Source organism: Gossypium hirsutum, chromosome A06 (genome assembly GCF_007990345.1).
Source record: "Gossypium hirsutum isolate 1008001.06 chromosome A06, Gossypium_hirsutum_v2.1, whole genome shotgun sequence".
NCBI lineage: Eukaryota > Viridiplantae > Streptophyta > Magnoliopsida > Malvales > Malvaceae > Gossypium > Gossypium hirsutum.
In genome coordinates this window covers 14,972,124-14,991,221 of record NC_053429.1, presented here as the reverse complement: position 1 = coordinate 14,991,221, position 19,098 = coordinate 14,972,124, and the positions used below count along the sequence as shown (strand labels likewise).

The following is a 19,098-nucleotide window of genomic DNA, read 5'->3' as shown; positions in this document are numbered from 1 at the left end:
TCTTTGGCGGCGTTTGTGGAAAAACGCCACTAACTTTAGCAGATTTTTACCAACCCATTTTCATTCATATTGCACCCGAATTGTCAACATAATTTTCTCTAACATCAAATCCAACCAAAAACTGAAAATCTAAATAATACTTCAAATCCAACGAAAGAAATATGTATATGATCTAAATTAATAAATAAAATAAAAAAAATATATTATATTCAAAATTTATATTGTTAAAATATTCTCACAATAAGAAAACAAACGTCTAAGCTGGCAGATTCTGCGACTGCTAAAACATTTTCATCATATTCTGAAGTTGTAGCTGGAGTTTGTCATATTTTCTGTTTGCCTCTATTTCCCTCACTGCTGCCTCCGCTGTAAGTTGTAGCTGGAATTCTTCATATTTTCTTTGAGCCTCTGCTTCTCTCGATGCTGCCTTCGTTTTAAGTTGAGCAATTTGCTCAACTGTGCTCGCTTGTATCTAAGTCATCTGGTCTCTTAACCTCTGAACTTCAGCTTGAGCCTGATTCTCGAAGGCATGTATTGTTGCGAGCTGGATCCAAAATATTTGGTTGGGTTAACAAAAGATCATTGAAATCGAACCAGACTATACCTTTCAGGACCGAAAACTTTAGTAATAATTCAGTTATCAAGGTCGTCAAGATTAACAGAATTATCACTTGAAGTGATTGCTTCATTCTCCACCCTTTTATCCTTTAGTTTCTCCTAATAAATCAATCAAAGAGTTAGAAACAAAATATATAATCAAAACAAATGCAGCATAACTTAACATTATTTGCATTACAAACGAAGAATTAAATCATTATAATTAAACATGATAAATATTTAAAATAATTCAAGCTTTAGTAGTCATAGGAGATCTATCTTTTCTTTCTATGTGTAATGTCAAAAAGCTGAAGGTGTTCAACTTTTTGACCAGACGACAGTTCCTACAATATAGTAGGAAAAATATTATTTAGTAGGAAATTCAAAATACCTCGTCATCAACAATACAAGCAAATCTTTTCGACGTAACTATATGCTCGAATTTTTGTTTTTGCCTATGTGTAGTTCCAAGTCGCTTACGATCTTACATTATGAAATTATTATTACGTATAAAGTAAATACTATAAACTGAAATAATTATAAGAGTTTGGAAGTACGTAATACCTCTCCTTTTTTGAATTCCAAAATCTAACAGCATCTTCCCATTGGTACCTCAGCATTCTTGGCGAGACATTTTGCAATTTCTCTTCGAGATTTATATTTTTCTTAAAATATTCCTTCTTCAAAGCACTTTTATGGTTTCTCCATTTTTTTCCTAATGCCTTCTTCACATAATTATCTGAGACCTATAAAGCAAATCTCTCCTACAAATAACACAAGTTTAGAAAGTAAATATAAACGAAACGTAAATCAAATTATTATAAATTACATTCATGTTATTACCTTAATATTATCGAGAGCTTGATTTTTGTTACTATCAGGCATATGATGCCATGACTCATAGTTGATAGGCAACAAATTGAAATTTTGTGCTATAATGCCCAAGCCTCCTGTTAAAAGTCGAGCTTCCAATCCAATAGGCTAACCATGACTGTTTCTAGCTACTTTAACACACTTGACAAAATTTAACTCATATAAATCTTTTAATAACGTACATCCTCAAATTTTGCGCCTCCCACCACTTTCAGCTAAAAAATGGTATATTATAATATAAAAATTTGAAACAAAAATCAATAATAAAAGTCAACACGCATGTAAATTAAAGTTAACATTACTTTGAATTTCTGCAGGTTCGTCGGTTGTATTCGGAACATTCGAAGATCCAATAGCAGTCTGTTGTTCACTATTTGTTTCTTCCGAATTTGGAGGATTTTAAATAATACTTAGATTTCACAATCTTCTTCAAGGCATTTTATCTGCAATACACATAAAATAGTTGAAATATTAGTAACTAATTACAACAATAATAGTACATATAAAATAGTTGAAATATTTAACAAGATCAATATTTAAATTATAATAGTACATATAATGAAAAAATCGTAAAATCTTACTACATCATGATTCATAAGTATCTTCATCCACATCCTGGCGAACCCATTGAAATTGTGTACTAGTATTAGGGATAGTTGGAACGACAGAAAATGTGCAAGTGTACACAATCGCAACAAGTAATAAAGTGACAAGTAAATGTCGAGTTATCGTACCCACAAGGACTGTAAAAAGAGTAATTTATAAAATTAATTGTAAAACACTTTGGCGAGGTAAAAATAATTTGGTTTTAAAATATGGTCAAAAACTATTTAAAAACTAAGTAAATAATTAAAATAAAACAAATGAGTTCTAATCACGATTTCAAATAAGATTTAATCGAGATAACATACTTGTGTTGGATTAATTATATTTCTTTAACTTAGAATTATTAAACTTATGTTTATATTGCTACGAATAAATTCACGGCAACTCGGTAATTTGCTAACTACTGCTCATACATACTTATTAAATTAATAAATCTCTTGAACATTTTTCAATGTCAATCCAAGCGGTTCATTAATCTTCACAAGCATATAAAAGATTAAGTGAGGTAACAGGGTATTTCTACCTTGAAAAAGTTTAATCACAAAAATCTTGCAAGCTATGCAAGGCATATGTATCGCCGAATACAATGCTAACTTAAACTTCGGCTACCTTAGAAGAATAAACATGCACTGATTTTAAGCATTGTGTCTATTAATTATAATTTCAATAGGATTTAATAATTAATTCATTAGTTATTTAACAATTATATTGCAAAATTAACTTAGGCATGATTTTACTTAACCAAGCAATTTACCGAGGCCTATAATAGCATAAACATCATTTTAACAATTCAAGCAGGCAGAATATAGTCAACCCAACACAAACTTTATTTTAAGCTAAATTGATTAAAATAACCATTTCAATAGCATAAATATTCATAAACATGTTCGTCAAAACAAAAAAAAATTAAAGAGATAGGGAACAAGAATCAAATCCGGTGTTTTTCTGTGCTTGACCAGCTTGCTCCGTTCTTCGTTCTCTGTTGTCCTCGTTGATCAAAGCTACTACGAACAATTCAATGTTGCTCCAAAATGGCTGATGAACACCCCTTTTCTAAGGGAGGAAATTGGCAAGAGAGCAAGAGAATTTAAAATGGCAAAAAAATAGAGAGAAAAGTGAGAGAGGAGAAGAGAGAATGAGAGAATGTTGTGGGATTGAGGGATGGTTTGTAACACCCCGTACCCGAGACCGTTGCCGGAGTCGAACACGAGGTGCTAACAGACATAATACATTTATTTCCACAGTCCATTTAAAAATTTCTAGACAAGCTGGTTACTGCATCACTTTCGCCTTAAAAATCATATATTGAGTTTCAAAACTTGAAAACTAGTTTCGTAAATTTTTCCTGAAACTAGACTCATATATCCATCTACAAATTTTTTTCTAGAATTTTTGGTTGAGCCAATTAGTACAGTTTATTAGTTAAAGTCTCCCATGTTTCAGGGTTCAACTACTCTGACCTTCACACACTACGACTTGGATATCTCCCTGTACAGGGCTTCAATACTGATTCTGTTTCTTTCTATAGAAACTAGACTCGAAAAGGAATCTATACATATATGGCATGACTTCTAATTATCTCTGGTTAATTTATAATGAATTTCCAAAGTCGGAACATGGAATCCAGAAACCGTTCTGGCCCTGTTTCAGGAAAACTTAAATATCTATTAACATATGACTCATATGATCGTTTCGTTTCTTCCATATGAAAGTAGATTCATCAAGGTTCGATTACATAATTTATTCACTATTTAATTCCATTCCTACTAATTTTAGTGATTTTTCAAATTTACATCACTGTTGCTATCAGCATCTGCCTTTAAGGTAGACTTTACCTATTTCATAGTTTCCATGATTCAACTAGCCCTTTAGCATATATAGCACAAAATATGATCATGATTAACCATTCCAATGGCTAATCGTTTCCAAACATTTCCATACCTCTTAATAAACAACATACAAAACGATTATAATACTATGCTCAAAGTGTATATAAGCCATTTTCGCATGGCTATCCAAATTTATACAAAACCCAAGGGTACATGACCAACAACAAAAAGGGTAGTCCTATACATGCCATTTCAAAGTTCAACCAAAAGTGTACCAAAAGGGGCTTTGATAGTGTGGACGACTTCGACTTCGACAATCCCGAGTCCGATAGCTGACGAACCAAAATCTATAAAACAGAGATTCAAAGAAACGGAGTAAGCATTTAATGCTTAGTAAGTTTTGAGCCATAAAATTTGACACAACTAAAGTGTAACATTCATATGGCTAAACGGATAATTTCATATGCACAAATTCTCAATATCATACTTACTTCACATTACCAACCCTTATATTCATACACAAAAGATCAACTTAGCCAAAGGCCGGTAGCTCATTTATCGACTGAGCGAATACTATTTGTAAGGGATCAACTAATTCAATGCATATACGAAACATACCTCATCACTGGGATTTTACGAGCGTATTAATTGAAACTATTACAGCAAGGTCGCTCATTCCCAAGCCAAGTACCTTCGGGATTTAACTGGATATAGCTACTCGCTCGAATACCTTCGGGACATAGCCCGGATATAGTAACTCGCACAAATGCCTTCGGGACTTAGCCCGGATATAGTAACTCGCACAAATGCCTTCGGGACTTAGCCCGGATATAGTAACTCAGACAAATGCCTTCGGGACTTAGCCCGGATATAGTAACTCGCACAAATGCCTTCAGGACTTAGCCCGGAACTAGTCACTAGCACAAATGCCTTCGGGACTTAGCTCGGTTATCATCCAAATATTCATGCACATATCAATAAATCATGACACATCTATATTCATTTTCATAATTAGAGTTCAAACACAAGTCACGTATTAAGCAATCCCATTTTCGGCTCACTAGCTACATACAAACAGCATGGTTTAGTTTGCTTTATGACACGATCTCTATGCACATACGGCTACCCGTCATACGTATAGACTAATTAACTCAACATATAATTCAAGTAGAATCATCATATCACCGTATATTTGTTATGCTCATACGTCATGACTTAATCAAATCGTAAACTAAGTCTCGTTACTTGAAAACTTACTTCGGATGTTGTCGAACGATTTCGATGGCTATTCGACCACATTTTCCTTCCCTTTATCGGATTTAGTTCCCCTTTGCTCTTGAGCTTAATTTAACAAATAAATTGATTTAATCACTTGAACATCAAGAAGAGAAACTCAAGGTACTTAACCCATATATACATTAGACATTAGAGTCACATATGTATGAAATCATGAATCAAACTCAACATATTAGCCCACGCTCTCTTTTAGCCGATTATCTAAACCAAGATAAAAGCATCAATATGCTTGCCTCTAACCGAATACATGCAACACCAATCCATCTCATGTGGCCGAATATGCAAGTCTATGTTGAGGCCAATTATATACTTAATACCACATATAAATGGCATACAGTTTACTAACTAATGCATTACATATTATAACTCAATACGCATCCATCGTTTACTCCATAACTGAAACACCATCATATATAAATATATACCTTGAGATAATATATATGTCATACCAATACATCATGTGCAAATATATATATGTGCAAGAGCCGAATCACAAAGTTGATTATAACCACCTCATATATTTTCATCATATACCCGAATGCACAAGTACATTATAATAACTTCCAACTCAATTCATGTTACAAATTTATACTTCACAAGAACAAATCATTAACCAAATATAAACATATATCCAAAACACAAATCTTACCTACCATGTAATAAGCATACCAAAATAAACTCTTTCTATGTTCGAATATAACCTAATATCATTTAATACCAAATCATGTATATTTTATTTTTACATGAACCATAGCCGAATCATTTTAACCATGAGTAACAGAACAAGCATAAATCATACATATGGATATACCATGGCCGATTCAATCTAATCACATCCAAAATCATCAACCATTTTCAATGCATATAACACATATAAACATGAATAAGTTTCATATAATCACTTAACACATTAATTTCTTTCATCAACAATCTTTTTGTTTCTTTATCCATCAAAACTTAAAGGTAAGAAAAAAAAATCAAGTTCTTCTCACACATACTATAACCGAAAGTTCCATCCAACACTCTAAATTCAAAATTTTAGTATGGCTAGGTAAGAAAAACATGATGATTAACCTGAACAAACTAAGATTTCAAAAGAAAGATTAACAAAATTTTCTAACCTTCTCTTCATTCAAAAGGCCGAATGCCCCCCTCCTCTTTCTTCTTCTTCTTGTACGGCTAAGAAGAACAAGGTGATACCCCTTTTTTCTTTCCTTCACCCTTCATCCCCCTTATTTTATTACTAACTCATTATTTTATTCTTTCCAACATGAACATTAGCACACCATGCTTAAAATACGCTATGACCCATAGCATGGTCGGCCACTAGCTCAATTTTTGGGCAATTTGACATGCAAACCCCTCACTTCTATAACATGCATTAATAGGCCATTTTACATTTGCCTAGCACATTTCTAAATTTTCTCACATAAGTCCTATTCACTAAAATTCACCTACAATTAGCAAAATTCAAATATGAAATTTTCACACATGCATATATACATATAGTAAGCATCAAACATGACAGCTAATTATTTTTATGACTCGGTTTTGTGGTCCCGAAACCACTTCCCGACTAGGGTCATATTAGGGCTGTCACATGGTTTGAATGATCAGAAAGGGGTGGCTTTTATAGCTGATTGTGGCTGCTAAAAATATAAAATTCCAGCAGCCAAAGAGCCCCCCTATGGCCGGCCATCTACTTGGAAAAAATTGAGACTTTCAACTTTGCTAAAAATAGCCTCGGGCAAATCTACAATGCCACAATTAAAGGTGGGGTTTGAATGCGATTTGGAAGTCTTTCAAGGGCCTTTTTGAAAGCATATTTAATCAGCTAAAATGATGATTTGGGTCAACATTTGGACGGTTCTGGGCTGCCCAATTAGTGGCTGGTTCGGTTCACTCAATTTGGTCCGACCAGTGCGGTTCAACTGGACCCTTTCTTCATAATTAATTAAAAATATTTTTTTAACCCAAATTAAATAGGGAATAAATTAAAATTAATTAAATTATAAATTAATACACATTTTTGGACCGTCTTAGGCTGGAAATTAATGTGCCTTGATACTTCAAATTGCTTCTCAGTTTTGTGCTTTCAGTAGTGTCAGCCGAGCCAATTTTTGCCATTTGCGCGAATTTGTCAAAAATAGTCAAAATTAATCAAAATTAAGTAAAAAATTAACTAAAATTCACCATGTTCATATTTTTAACACATTTTAATTATTTTATAATATTTAATTATTTTTTGACAAGAATTTAACAGTATTTGCACGAATTTAAGTAAAAATGGGTATGAAAAAACATATAAATTTTTGTGTTTCCACACCCCTCAACTTAATTCATTGCTCGTCCCAAGTAATGCACAAAATTTGAAAAGAATTTATAGGAAACACTTTTGAAAAACTCCTTTAGAACAACATTCTCCCTAAAATTATGAATTTGATATACTCATGCTAAAAAACAAGAAATATGATAGTTATGCTACTTAAGTATAACGTTCAGATTAGAATCAACAACTTATTATAATAGCAAATTTTAGACTAAATGCTTTTTATAACAAAGACATGTTAACCCTTACCAATTTGATTTTTATTCCTTTATTCAAGACTAAGTTGCAATCATTAAGTTTAACTTATGTCTTCATATGTTGATTGTAGCAATTTCTCTCCATTAATGTAGGTAGCATTAGGACTTTGAATCAATAGGTCTTTATCAAGGTTGTAACGTGGCTAGGCTAGGGGTAGTGAAAGATGGATAAATTTTGGCTTAAAACCCTAGACTCAGCGTCAATCGAACCTTCGAAATTTTTACCTTCGATACATGTGCTCTTTCAAAAACAAGAAATATGATAGTTATACTACTTAAGTATAATGTTCAGATTAGAATCAACATCTTATTATAATAGCAAATTTTAGACTAAATGCTTTTATAACAAAGACATGTTAACCCTTACCAGTTTGATTTTTATTCCTTTATTTAAGACTAAGCTGCAATCATTAAGTTTAACTTATGTCTTCATATGTTGATTGTAGCAATTTCTCTCAATTAATGTAGGTAGCACTAGGACTTTGAATCAATAGGTCTTTATCAAGGTTGTAATATGGCTAGGCTAGGGGTAGTTAAAGATGGATAAATTTTGGCTTAAAACCCTAGACTTAGCGTCAATCGAACCTTCAGAATTTTTACCTTTGATACACCAACTTGACTTTCATATGCTCTTTTGTACATCTCTTTCAAATACATGTGCTCTTTTTTTTAAATAACACGAGCACTTACTTTGTGTACTGCAATTCTCAAGCATTTGATACCTCTTTTCAACTCCCCCAAACTTATTTTTGAAGAACATTTTGAATAGTACTGAGTCTAGTGTTTGGGACAATTTTAAGATCATTAAGTGAAAAGTAATGGCTAAATATTGCAAGGGTTGAAATAGAATTATGCCATATAGTCTCAAAGTTGGGTTTCAAAGGATAAAATTTACCATGGTGGGCTTGAAAGACTCAAACAATCCAAACAATAGTTGCCTAAATCATTTCCAACGTTCCATGCTCCCTAGGATTTTGCCTCAAGAAACTATTAAGTCAATTCTAAACACTTAAACTTTCATGCATACCTAACTTTCCTAAAGAACTAAAAGTTTTATGGTATGAATTTGTATGCTTTATTAAAAATACATTCATGTCATTATTAAGCTAACATAATAATTTATTGAAATAATAGAACTTTATTCATACTCATGTTTAGCATACTTAACAAAATTCAAATTTTTGAACAAAATATATCCTAATCATAATTAAAAGAAAAATTTTATTCTGAGTGGAAATTTTGGTCCCCTAAACTTCAAATGAACAATGTCCTCATTATTTAAAGTGAATAAATACTATACACCAGGTAGGATTCCAAAAAAGAGGAGGTGAGTCAATTTGATTGTTTAAGTACCAAGCTCTCTCTGGATCCAATCCTAGACATGTATATATCTATTGCCACACTTTATATTTTGTGACTTGTTCATATTTACTCATAATTTCCATCTTTTGTTTTATTATGAAAAAATAAAAATTCCTAATTAAACTTAATCCTAGAAATAACCTACGAACAAAAATAAAGTAAAGTCAAGATCCCTCCCTTTTATTTATTTGCAGATCCTTCTGAATTGGACTCATCTTTTGCTCCATCATTATTGCCTTTGCATGAATCGCTTCGCTCCTTCTTTTATAATGGACTCTATGGTTCAAATATGAAATCCGGCAACTCAGACACAAAAATAAATGGGTCATTGTATATTTTCTTAAAAGCACTTCTCATCAAGTGATCCCTTATTTTTTAGTATCTCCAGTAGGCTTGTTGCTACCATTGCATATGTTGCATTAAGTCCATCAATTGTCATAGCTCATCTTGAAGGTCTGGGCTAGGTGGTTGAGCTCTAAATATTGAAGTTTCAGCATCAAGTTCAGCTTCTGGCTCCACTGATTCTACCTTATCAGGGACTTCAAATGATTGCATCGTGGGATCATCATCTTCATCAGGGTCCTCAAGTTCCTCACTTCCTTTAACTCATTGTTGTAGAACTGAGTCTCCAGCTACTCCGTAGAGGTCCCAATCTGTGATTGTGCCTTGGCTATACCCTATATTCCTTACATTTGCAAGAATTTCAGCTTTCAAGCATAGAATTGTTATTGTAAACGGGAAGTGAGCAGGGCCAAAGCATTTAACGGCACAATTCCATATTTCACTCAAAATGATCTTTCCCACATCAATGGTCCTACTAGTTAGGATCGAGTACAATAAGACTATTCGCTCTAACGAGATTGTAGTCCCATGTGAGCTAGGCATAAGGCTGAATCAGATGAAGTAAAACCATACTTTCGCGAGTGGCGTCAAATATTTTCTTCGACAAGTATGGATTTCTTGTTTTGATAGAGTCCACGTAGAACCCTGAACTATCAATTCCTCGAGAATTTCTTCCAAATTTTCAAGCTTGATATTGCTCATTAATGTGGAATATTCATCGTTTTCGAAATCAGGTAATTCAAAGAACTTATTAATAGCATTTGAATTTATTGGTACCTTGATTCCATGAACTGGAACTTATGTCATCTCGCTTGAAGTTAAATTCGCATAGAACTCACGAACTAGCTCCTCATCCACACTAGGTCTCTTTTCACAAAATAGTTCCCAATTGAGGGTTTCAGCAACTTGACGAATACGTGCCATAAAGTCTCTATAGTTGCTTTCCTTTAATGTAAAGCCTTTCTTTGAATGCATCTATTGATTTTTGAAGATACTTTCGTATCTCACTTTGGCTTCTTCACAATGGAACTTATTTTGTGTTTCATCAATTTGAGTGGAAGCACGAGTTCTCTTGCGAGGCATGTTTAACCTGATCATAAGATGGAAAAATTATTTTCTCAAAAATTTAATAAAATTTATTAATAATTCAATGAATTGAAAAATTAACTAATTGAAAAAAATTAAAAAGTAAAAGAAAATTAGGTCTTACCACCTTTTTTTAAATATAAGAACTCTTAATAATAATAATAATAATAATAATGAAGAAAAAGATGGCAATTTAAAAGAAGGGTTGGAAGGCTTGGCTAAAGGGCTTGGTGTGCAAGGTGGCTAGGTGCTTGGACGAATGGTACGTGTGGGAGTAGCAATGCAGCAAGGAGCCTTCGGCAGCAGGCCTGGCGTGGGCACTAAGGTGATGGGTGCTTGTTCGTTGTGGCCTGGAGCAGTAGTCGTGTACGGATGGAAGCCTGGTGCAGGACTCGGCCTGGATAGCTGCTGGGCAGGAGCAGCAGGCACGCGCGGATGAGTGCTTGGTGCGAGTTGAGGCTAGAGCAATAGGCGCGTGATGGAGCTGGACGTGAGGCGGTCTACTGGGCGTGTGCTGGTCAGTCAGCTGGGCTAGGCTTGCAACACTTAGGGGTTTGGTGTTTTGGGGTTTTGAAGATGAATGAATGGAGGGAGAAAGGTTGATGGTATTTATAGATGGAAAAATAAGATTTGTAGTAGAATTCTTAGAAAATTTTTTAAAATAAATCCTAAGTTCTAATTCTACTCAAAGTTTAACAACAATTAATAATTAACTATATGTATATGAAATTATCAATTGCCATTAATTTATTCCATAAAATATAATTAAAATACAATTAATCCTAATTCTAAGCTAAGTTGATAAAAATTAATATATAAATTATAATAAATATAATTATATATTAAGGTTTATCAAATTAATAAATAATATTAACAATATTTATTCTAGATGCTTTTTGAAAATATTTATAAGGAGAAGCACCTAGTTTTTATTATTTACAAAAAGAGCAATCAAATTTTAGAAATAATTCAATTAAGTCCCTAGACTTAATGAAAAATTAAAATTGAGTTGCAAATTAAAACGTGGATCAAAATTGACCCTTTTATTTGAAAAACTAAAAATTTATTTTTCCATTTAGGGAATAATTTCTTAGAAAATTATGTCAAAATAAATTCTCAGGAAAGATTGGAGGGGTTACAAGCGGTCCCACTTAAGTTCCAATCTCCTAGACAGAATTTATTTAAGCATACTATACCCGAAAATATACCCTAAATCATTTATTCAAAAATAAAAACGAGAAATTAAGTATCTGATAAAATGAACGAGATTTTATCCCATTCAATTTTATCTCCCTAATAATGTTTCAGGCGCTGAGCATTAACTCGGAAATTATCTCCCTTACCTTGGAGTTCAACAACTCCATATGGATAGACTTGATGAATCGTAAATGGACAGGACCAACGTGATATTAACTTACCTGGAAAGAACTTTAATCTGGAATTGAACAACAAGACTTGCTGATCTGCTTCAAATTCTCGAACTCGAATGTGTTTGTCATGCCATTTCTTGAGTCTTTCTTTAAGTAATTCGCATTTTCATATGAGAACATTTGGAACTTTTCTAACTCATTAAGTTAGAACATTTGTTTCTCTTTCGCTAGCTTAGGATCCAAATTAAGCTGTTGAAGAGCCCAGTAAGCTTTGTGCTCTAACTCCAAGGGTAGATGACATGCTTTCTTAAAGACCAACCTGTAAGGTGACATCCCTAAAGGTGTCTTGTATGTTGTTCTGTAAGCCCACAAAGCATCATCCAGCCTTTTGGACCAATCTCGTCGATTCGGGTAAACTACCTTCTCAAGTATGCCTTTGATCTCCTTACTTGCCAATTCAGCTTGCCCATTCGTCTGTGGATGGTAAGCTATTGCAACCTTGTGTTTTACTCTGTGCTTGTCTAATAACCATTTTAACCACTTGTTCACAAAGTGGGACCCTTCATCACTAATGATAGCTCTTGGGGTTCCAAACCTTGTGAACATTTGTTTCTTCAAGAACTTCATTACAACCTTCGCATCGTTTTTCAGATAAGCTTCAGCCTCAACCCACTTGGACACATAGTCTACTACTACCAATATATACTTGTGACCAAAAGATGGGGGGAAAGGACCAAGAAAGTCAATACCCCATACATCGAACAATTCTACCTCAATGATGTTTGTTTGAGGCATCTCATTTCTGTTGGTAACATTTCTGACCCTTTAACATCGGTCATAGCTTTTTACGTACGCATATACATCTTGAATAGTGTTGGCCAAAAGAATCCAGCTTGCAATACTTTGGCCGCCATACGAGTACCTCTAAAGTGTCCCCCACTCAGAGCTAAGTGACAATGGTATAAAATCTTTTGTACTTCATCTTCTGCCACGTATCTCTTAATCATCTAATCTGAACACTTTTTAAACAAATATGGCTCTTCCCAAAAATAGCACTTCACATCATGAAGAAACTTTTTCCTTTGTTAATACTTCTTATCAATTGGCATCAAACCACAAGCTAAATAGTTAGCAATATCAGTAAACCAAGGGGTATTATGGACATGACTTACCTTCAGTATGTGTTCATCTAGAAACGTTTCTTGAATTGGTATAATAGGAGAATTCCCTTCTTGCGGCTCCAATCTGGACAAGTGATCTGCTACTTGATTTTCTATTCTCTTTTGATCTTGAATTTCTAGATCGAACTCTTAAAGTAGAAGCACCCACAGGATCAGTCTCGACTTAGCATCTTTCTTGGAAAGTAAGTACTTAATTGTCGAGTGGTCTGTATAGACAGTCACTTCGGTACCTACAAGATAATATCGAAACTTGTCAAAAGCAAATACAATAGCAAGTAACTCTTTTTCTATTGCCGTATAGTTTAGTTAAGCTCCTGTAAGAATCTGACTTGCATAGTAGATGGGATGAAAATCTTTGTTCCTTCGTTGGCCCATCACAGCTCCTATCGCGAAGTCATTTGTGTCCAACATCAATTCAAATGGCATATCCCAGTCTAGTGTAACGATTATGGGTGCCATAACTAATCAACTCTTCAAATCCTTGAAAGCTCTTAAGCATTCATCATCGAACTTGAACGTCGTGTCCTTCTCCAATAACTTGCATAAGGGTTTAGCAATTTTGGAGAAGTCTTTGATAAATCTTCAATAGAAACCGGCGTGGCCCAAAAAGCTCCTAACACCCTTTACAGATACTGGCGGTGGTATCTTTTCAATAACGTCTACCTTCGCTTTATCTACCTCGATCCCATGTCTCGTTATCGAATGCCCTAGAACAATTCCTTCTCGTACCATGAAATGGCACTTCTCCCAGTTAAGTACGAGGTTTGTTTATTCACATCGCCTTAGTACCTTAGCTACATTGGCTAAGCAATCATCGTAAGTATCTCCGAATATTGAAAATTCATCCATAAAAACTTTCGAGTACTTCTCAACCATGTCAGTAAAAACAGACATCATACATCTTTGAAATGTAGCAGGTGCATTACATAAACCAAATGGCATGCGTCTAAATGCAAATGTGCCGTACGGACAGGTGAACGTTGTCTTGTGTTGATCTTCTGGTGCTACTGTAATCTGATTATACCTTGAGTATCCATCGAGAAAACAGTAATAGTCTCGCCCCGCGAGTCTATCCAGCATCTGGTCCAAGAACGACAAAGGAAAGTGATCTTTCTTAGTTGCCTTGTTCAACTTCCTGTAATCGATGCAAATCCTCCATCCCGTAACTGTTTTACTTGGTATCAACTCGTTATTCTTATTCTCTATGACTATGATACCTCCCTTCTTTGGCACGCACTGGACCGGACTTACCCACAAACTGTCTGAGATGGGATAAATGGTACCCGCATCTAACCACTTGCTAATCTCTTTTTTCACCACGTCCTTCATGATGGGGTTCAGTCTTCGTTGTCCATCAATCCTCCCTTTTTCGCCATCTTCTTGGATAATCTTGTGCATGCATCCAGATGGACTAATACTGTGAATATCGGCTATGGTCCATTCGATAGCCTTCTTGAATTGTTTCAACACTAAGATAAGTTTCTCTTCTTGCTCAATAGTCAATTCTGTTGAAACAATCACAGGCAGAGTAGAAGTGTTACCTAAATAAACGTATTTTAAATGTGAAGGTAATACCTTGAGTTCTAATTGAGGTGGTTCATCGATTGACGCTTTTGGTTGGGCATACTCCCTCTTCTCAAACAGAAAAGATTCAAAACAGGATTGCAGATTAAATCCCCTTTGATTAGCCTCCAACAAAGCTAAATACTCATCCTCCTTTTCATCATTTGGAGGGTCTGATATCAAAATTCTTTCTAGTGGATTCTCAATAGAGTTGAGTTCCTTTTCCACTATTAAATCCTCTAAGTCGGATACTGTAGAACAATCATCAACCGCGTCAGGGAATCACATAGACTTAAAAAGATAAATGTTACTTGATCATCCTAAACACGTATCGTAAGCTCGCCCTTCAGCACATCAATAAGGGTCTTTTGGTTGCTAAGAACGGTCTTCCTAGGATAATTGGTACTTCTTTGTCTGCTTCAAAATCTAGAATCACAAAGTCAGCAGGAAAGATGAATTTATCTACACATACCAATACATCCTCAATTTTTCCTTCTGGATGTACTAAGGATCGATCTGCTAGTTGAAGTGTAACCGTAGTAGGTCTAACTTTATTTATCCCCAACTTTCTAAATATTGATATAGACATCAAGTTTATACTTGCACCCAAGTCACATAGTGCCTTACCACAATATGTTGCTCCAATGTTGCAAGGTGTGGTAAAATATCCAGGATCCTTCAGCTTTGGGGGTAGTTTGTCTTGAAGATATGTGCTACATTCCTTCGTCAGAGCTACCGTTTCAAATTCTCTAAATCTTTACTTCTTGGACAGGATATCTTTCATAAACTTGACGTAGTTTGACATTTTTTCAAGTGCTTCTAACAACGAGATGTTGATATGAAGTTGCTTAAGTACATCAAGGAAATTTTTGAATTGAATTTCTTGTTTTTTCTTCTGAAGTCTTTGAGGGTAGGGTGGTGAAGGTTTCATTACTGGAACTGGTACCGGTTGATTTGTCTTTGATGGCAATTCTGCATCTAACATAGTTGTTAGTTGATCAGAATTAGGTGGTTCTGAGGTTACCTTATCAGAGTTTACAGGTTCTGGTTCTAGTGAAACTAGAATTTCAACACTCGGTTGAACTTCCTTTGAGTCTTGAGTGTCAGCTAGCTCCTTTTTAGCTTCGATGGTGTTGGGCTCTACTGTCTTTTCGCTCTTCAATGTTAACGCTTTGCAATTCTCCTTCCTTAGATTTCTTGGATTCTCCATGTCACTAGGTAAAGCACCTTGTGGTCGATTTCTGATTTCAGTTACAAGCTGGCCCATCTGGTTGTCCAAGTTCTTCAATGTAGCTACTTGGCTTTGAATTAAGGCATCATTCTTAACCATGTAAGCCTTCAGTAGATTCTCTAAGCTATTGGATGGTTCAGCTTGAACTGGTTTCTGAAGTTGTTGGGAAAAACTAGACGACTGGGTCGGTCTAGGTTGGGCGTACTTGTTACTGGTTCCAGCCCCTTGGTTACTCCAGGAAAAGTTCGGGTGGTTTCGCCACGATGGGTTATAGAAGTTGGATTGTATTCCTTACCCTCATCGATTTTGGTTCTGGTTACCCATGTAATATACGGATTTGGGGTTCGATGGACATTCTTCGAACAAATGTCCTTCCCCATAATAAACACAGGCTATACTCTCAAATTAGTGAGGTGGTTGGGCTGCAAAACTGTTAAATCCATTAGTGGTAAGATTCTTAAGCATTGAGGATATTGAAGATACCTGAGATGCGAGTGAAGTGAGAGCGTCCACTTCATGTATTCCAGCGACTCGTCTTCCTGACGCAGCTTGATTGGTTGGCCATTGATAATTGATACTGGTGATCCTTTCGATGATTTCGTAAGCCTCATTGTAAGACTTAGAAAGAAGAGCACCATTAGCGGAGGCGTCCACTACCATCCTCGTGTGAGCGTTGAGACCATTATAAAATGTCTCAAGTTGGATGCAATGTGGAATTCCATGATGAGGGCATTTCTATAATAATTCTTTGAATCATTCTCGTGCCTCATACAATGACTCATCATCCATTTGTTGGAAGAAAGTAATCTCGTTCCTCAACTTAGCGTTCTTGGTTGGTAGGAAATACTTCATAAGGAATCTTTCGGCTAACTCTTGCCAAGTGGAAATTGAGTTTGGTGGCAATGAGTTCAACCAGGCTCGAGTTCTGTCCCTTAGTGAATACGGGAACAGCTTTAATCGTAATGTATCTTTGGGTACTCTGGCTAATTTGAAAGAGTCGCTTACCTCCATAAACAGTCTTAAATGAAGATGAGGATCTTTGGAAGGCATTCCATTGAATTGGCCCACTGTCTGAAGCATCTGGAACATGATTGGCTTTAGCTCGAATTGTTGTGCCTCAATTTTGGGTCTCTTAATACCTGGATTAAGATCATTAAACACTAGCACAACATATTGTCTTAAGGCTTTATCCCTATCATCAGCAATAAGGATAGGATTTTGAGCAAGATTTACTTCAGTTCCTTGATTCATATTCTCGAAATTCATTCCTTCAGTCTTTCTCTGGTTCTCTTGTCTTCTTCGTTGTTGAAAGGTTTGTTCTATCTTAGGGTCTACAAGGAGTAAGTCAATAATCTGGTCAATACTCATAAAAACTTGTAATAATCATAGAAAAATTAAGTAAGTAAAAATTTAAACAGGAAAATAAACCAAAATGTCAAATTAACAAATTAAAAAATAATGTCCTTTTTAAAACAATCCCCGGCAACGGGCCAAAAACTTGGAACGACGGGAAATGTGCAAGTGTACACAATTGCAACAAGTAATAAAGTGATAAGTAAATGTCGAGTTATCGTACCCACAAGGATTGTAAAAAGAATTATTTATGAAATTAATTGTAAAACACTTTGGCGACGTAAAAATAATTTGGTTTTAAAATATGATCAAAAATTATTTAAAAACTAAGTAAATAATTAAAATAAAACAAAGGAGTTCTAATGCACGATTTCAAATAAGATTTAATCAAGATAACATACTTGTGTTGGATTAATTACATTTCTTTAACTTAGAATTATTAAACTTATGTTTATATTGCTACGAATAAATTCACGGCAACTCGATAATTTGCTAACTACTGCTCATACATACTTATTAAATTAATCAATCTCTTGAACATTTTTCAATGTCAATCCAAGTGGTTAATTAATCTTCACAAGCATATAAAAGAGTAAGTGAGGTAACAGGGTATTCTACCTTGAAAAAGTTTAATCAAAAAAATCGTGCAAGTTATGCAAGGCATATGTATCGCCGAATACAATGCTAACTTAAACTTCGGCCACCTTAGAAGAATAAACATGCACTGATTTTAAGCATTGTGTCTATTAATTATAATTTCAATAGGATTTAATAATTAATTCATTAGTTATTTAACAATTATATTGCAAAAATAACTTAGGCATGATTTTACTTAACCAAGCAATTTACAGAGGCCTATAACAGCATAAACATCATTTTAACAATTCAAGCAGGCAAAATATAATCAACCCAACAAAAACTTTAATTTAAGCTAAATTAATGAAAATAACCATTTCAATAGCATAAATATTCATAAACATGTTCATCAAAACAACAACAAAAATTAAAGAGATAGGGAACAAGAAGCAAATCCAGTGTTTCTCCGTGGTTTGACTAGTTGCTCCGTTCTTTGATCTTCGTTGCCCTCGGCTATAAAGGTAGCTTATGAACACCTAATTGCTGCTCCAAAATGGCTGATGAGAGCTTATTTCCCAAGTGAAGAAATCGACACTTGAACAAAAAGGGAAATGGGATGGAAAAAAAATGGAGAGAAAAGTGAGAGAGGAGAAGAGAGAATGAGAGAATGTTGTGGGATTGAGGGATGGTTTGAATGATCAGAATTGGGTGGCTTTTATAGATGATTTTGGCTGTTAAAAATAGAAAATTCCAGCATCCAAAGAGCCCCCTATGGCCAGCCATCTACTTGGCAAAAGTTGAGACTTTCAACTTTGCTAAAAATAGCCTGGGGCAAATCTACAAAGCCACAATTAAATGTGGGGTTTGAATGCAAATTGAAAGTCTTTCAAGGGCCTTTTTACAAGCATATTTAATCAGCTAAAATTCTGATTTGGGTCAGCATATGGACTGTTCTGGGTTGCCCAATTAGTGGCTGGTTCGGTTCACTCAATTTGGTCTGACCATTGCAATTCAACTGGACCATTTCTTCATAATTAATTAAAAATAATTTATTTAACCCAAATTAAATGGGGAATAAATTAAAATAAATTAAATTATGAATTAGTACACATTTTTGGACCGTCTTAGGCTGGAAATTAATGTGCCTCGATACTTCAAATTGCTTCTTGATTTTGTGCTTTCAGCAGTGTCAGCCGAGCCAATTTTCGCCATTTGCGCGAATCTGTCGAAAATAGTCAAAATTAATC

General features: G+C 34.7%; 1 non-coding gene across 1 annotated transcript; it reads left to right on the top strand.

Annotated features, from left to right (window-relative positions):
• Positions 1-16,637: 16,637 nt before the first annotated feature.
• LOC121231399 (small nucleolar RNA R71) lies at positions 16,638-16,744 on the top strand. Its single transcript, XR_005929457.1, has one exon. It is a non-coding gene; the product is annotated as a small nucleolar RNA R71 (small nucleolar RNA).
• The last annotated feature ends 2,354 nt before the right edge of the window (positions 16,745-19,098 follow it).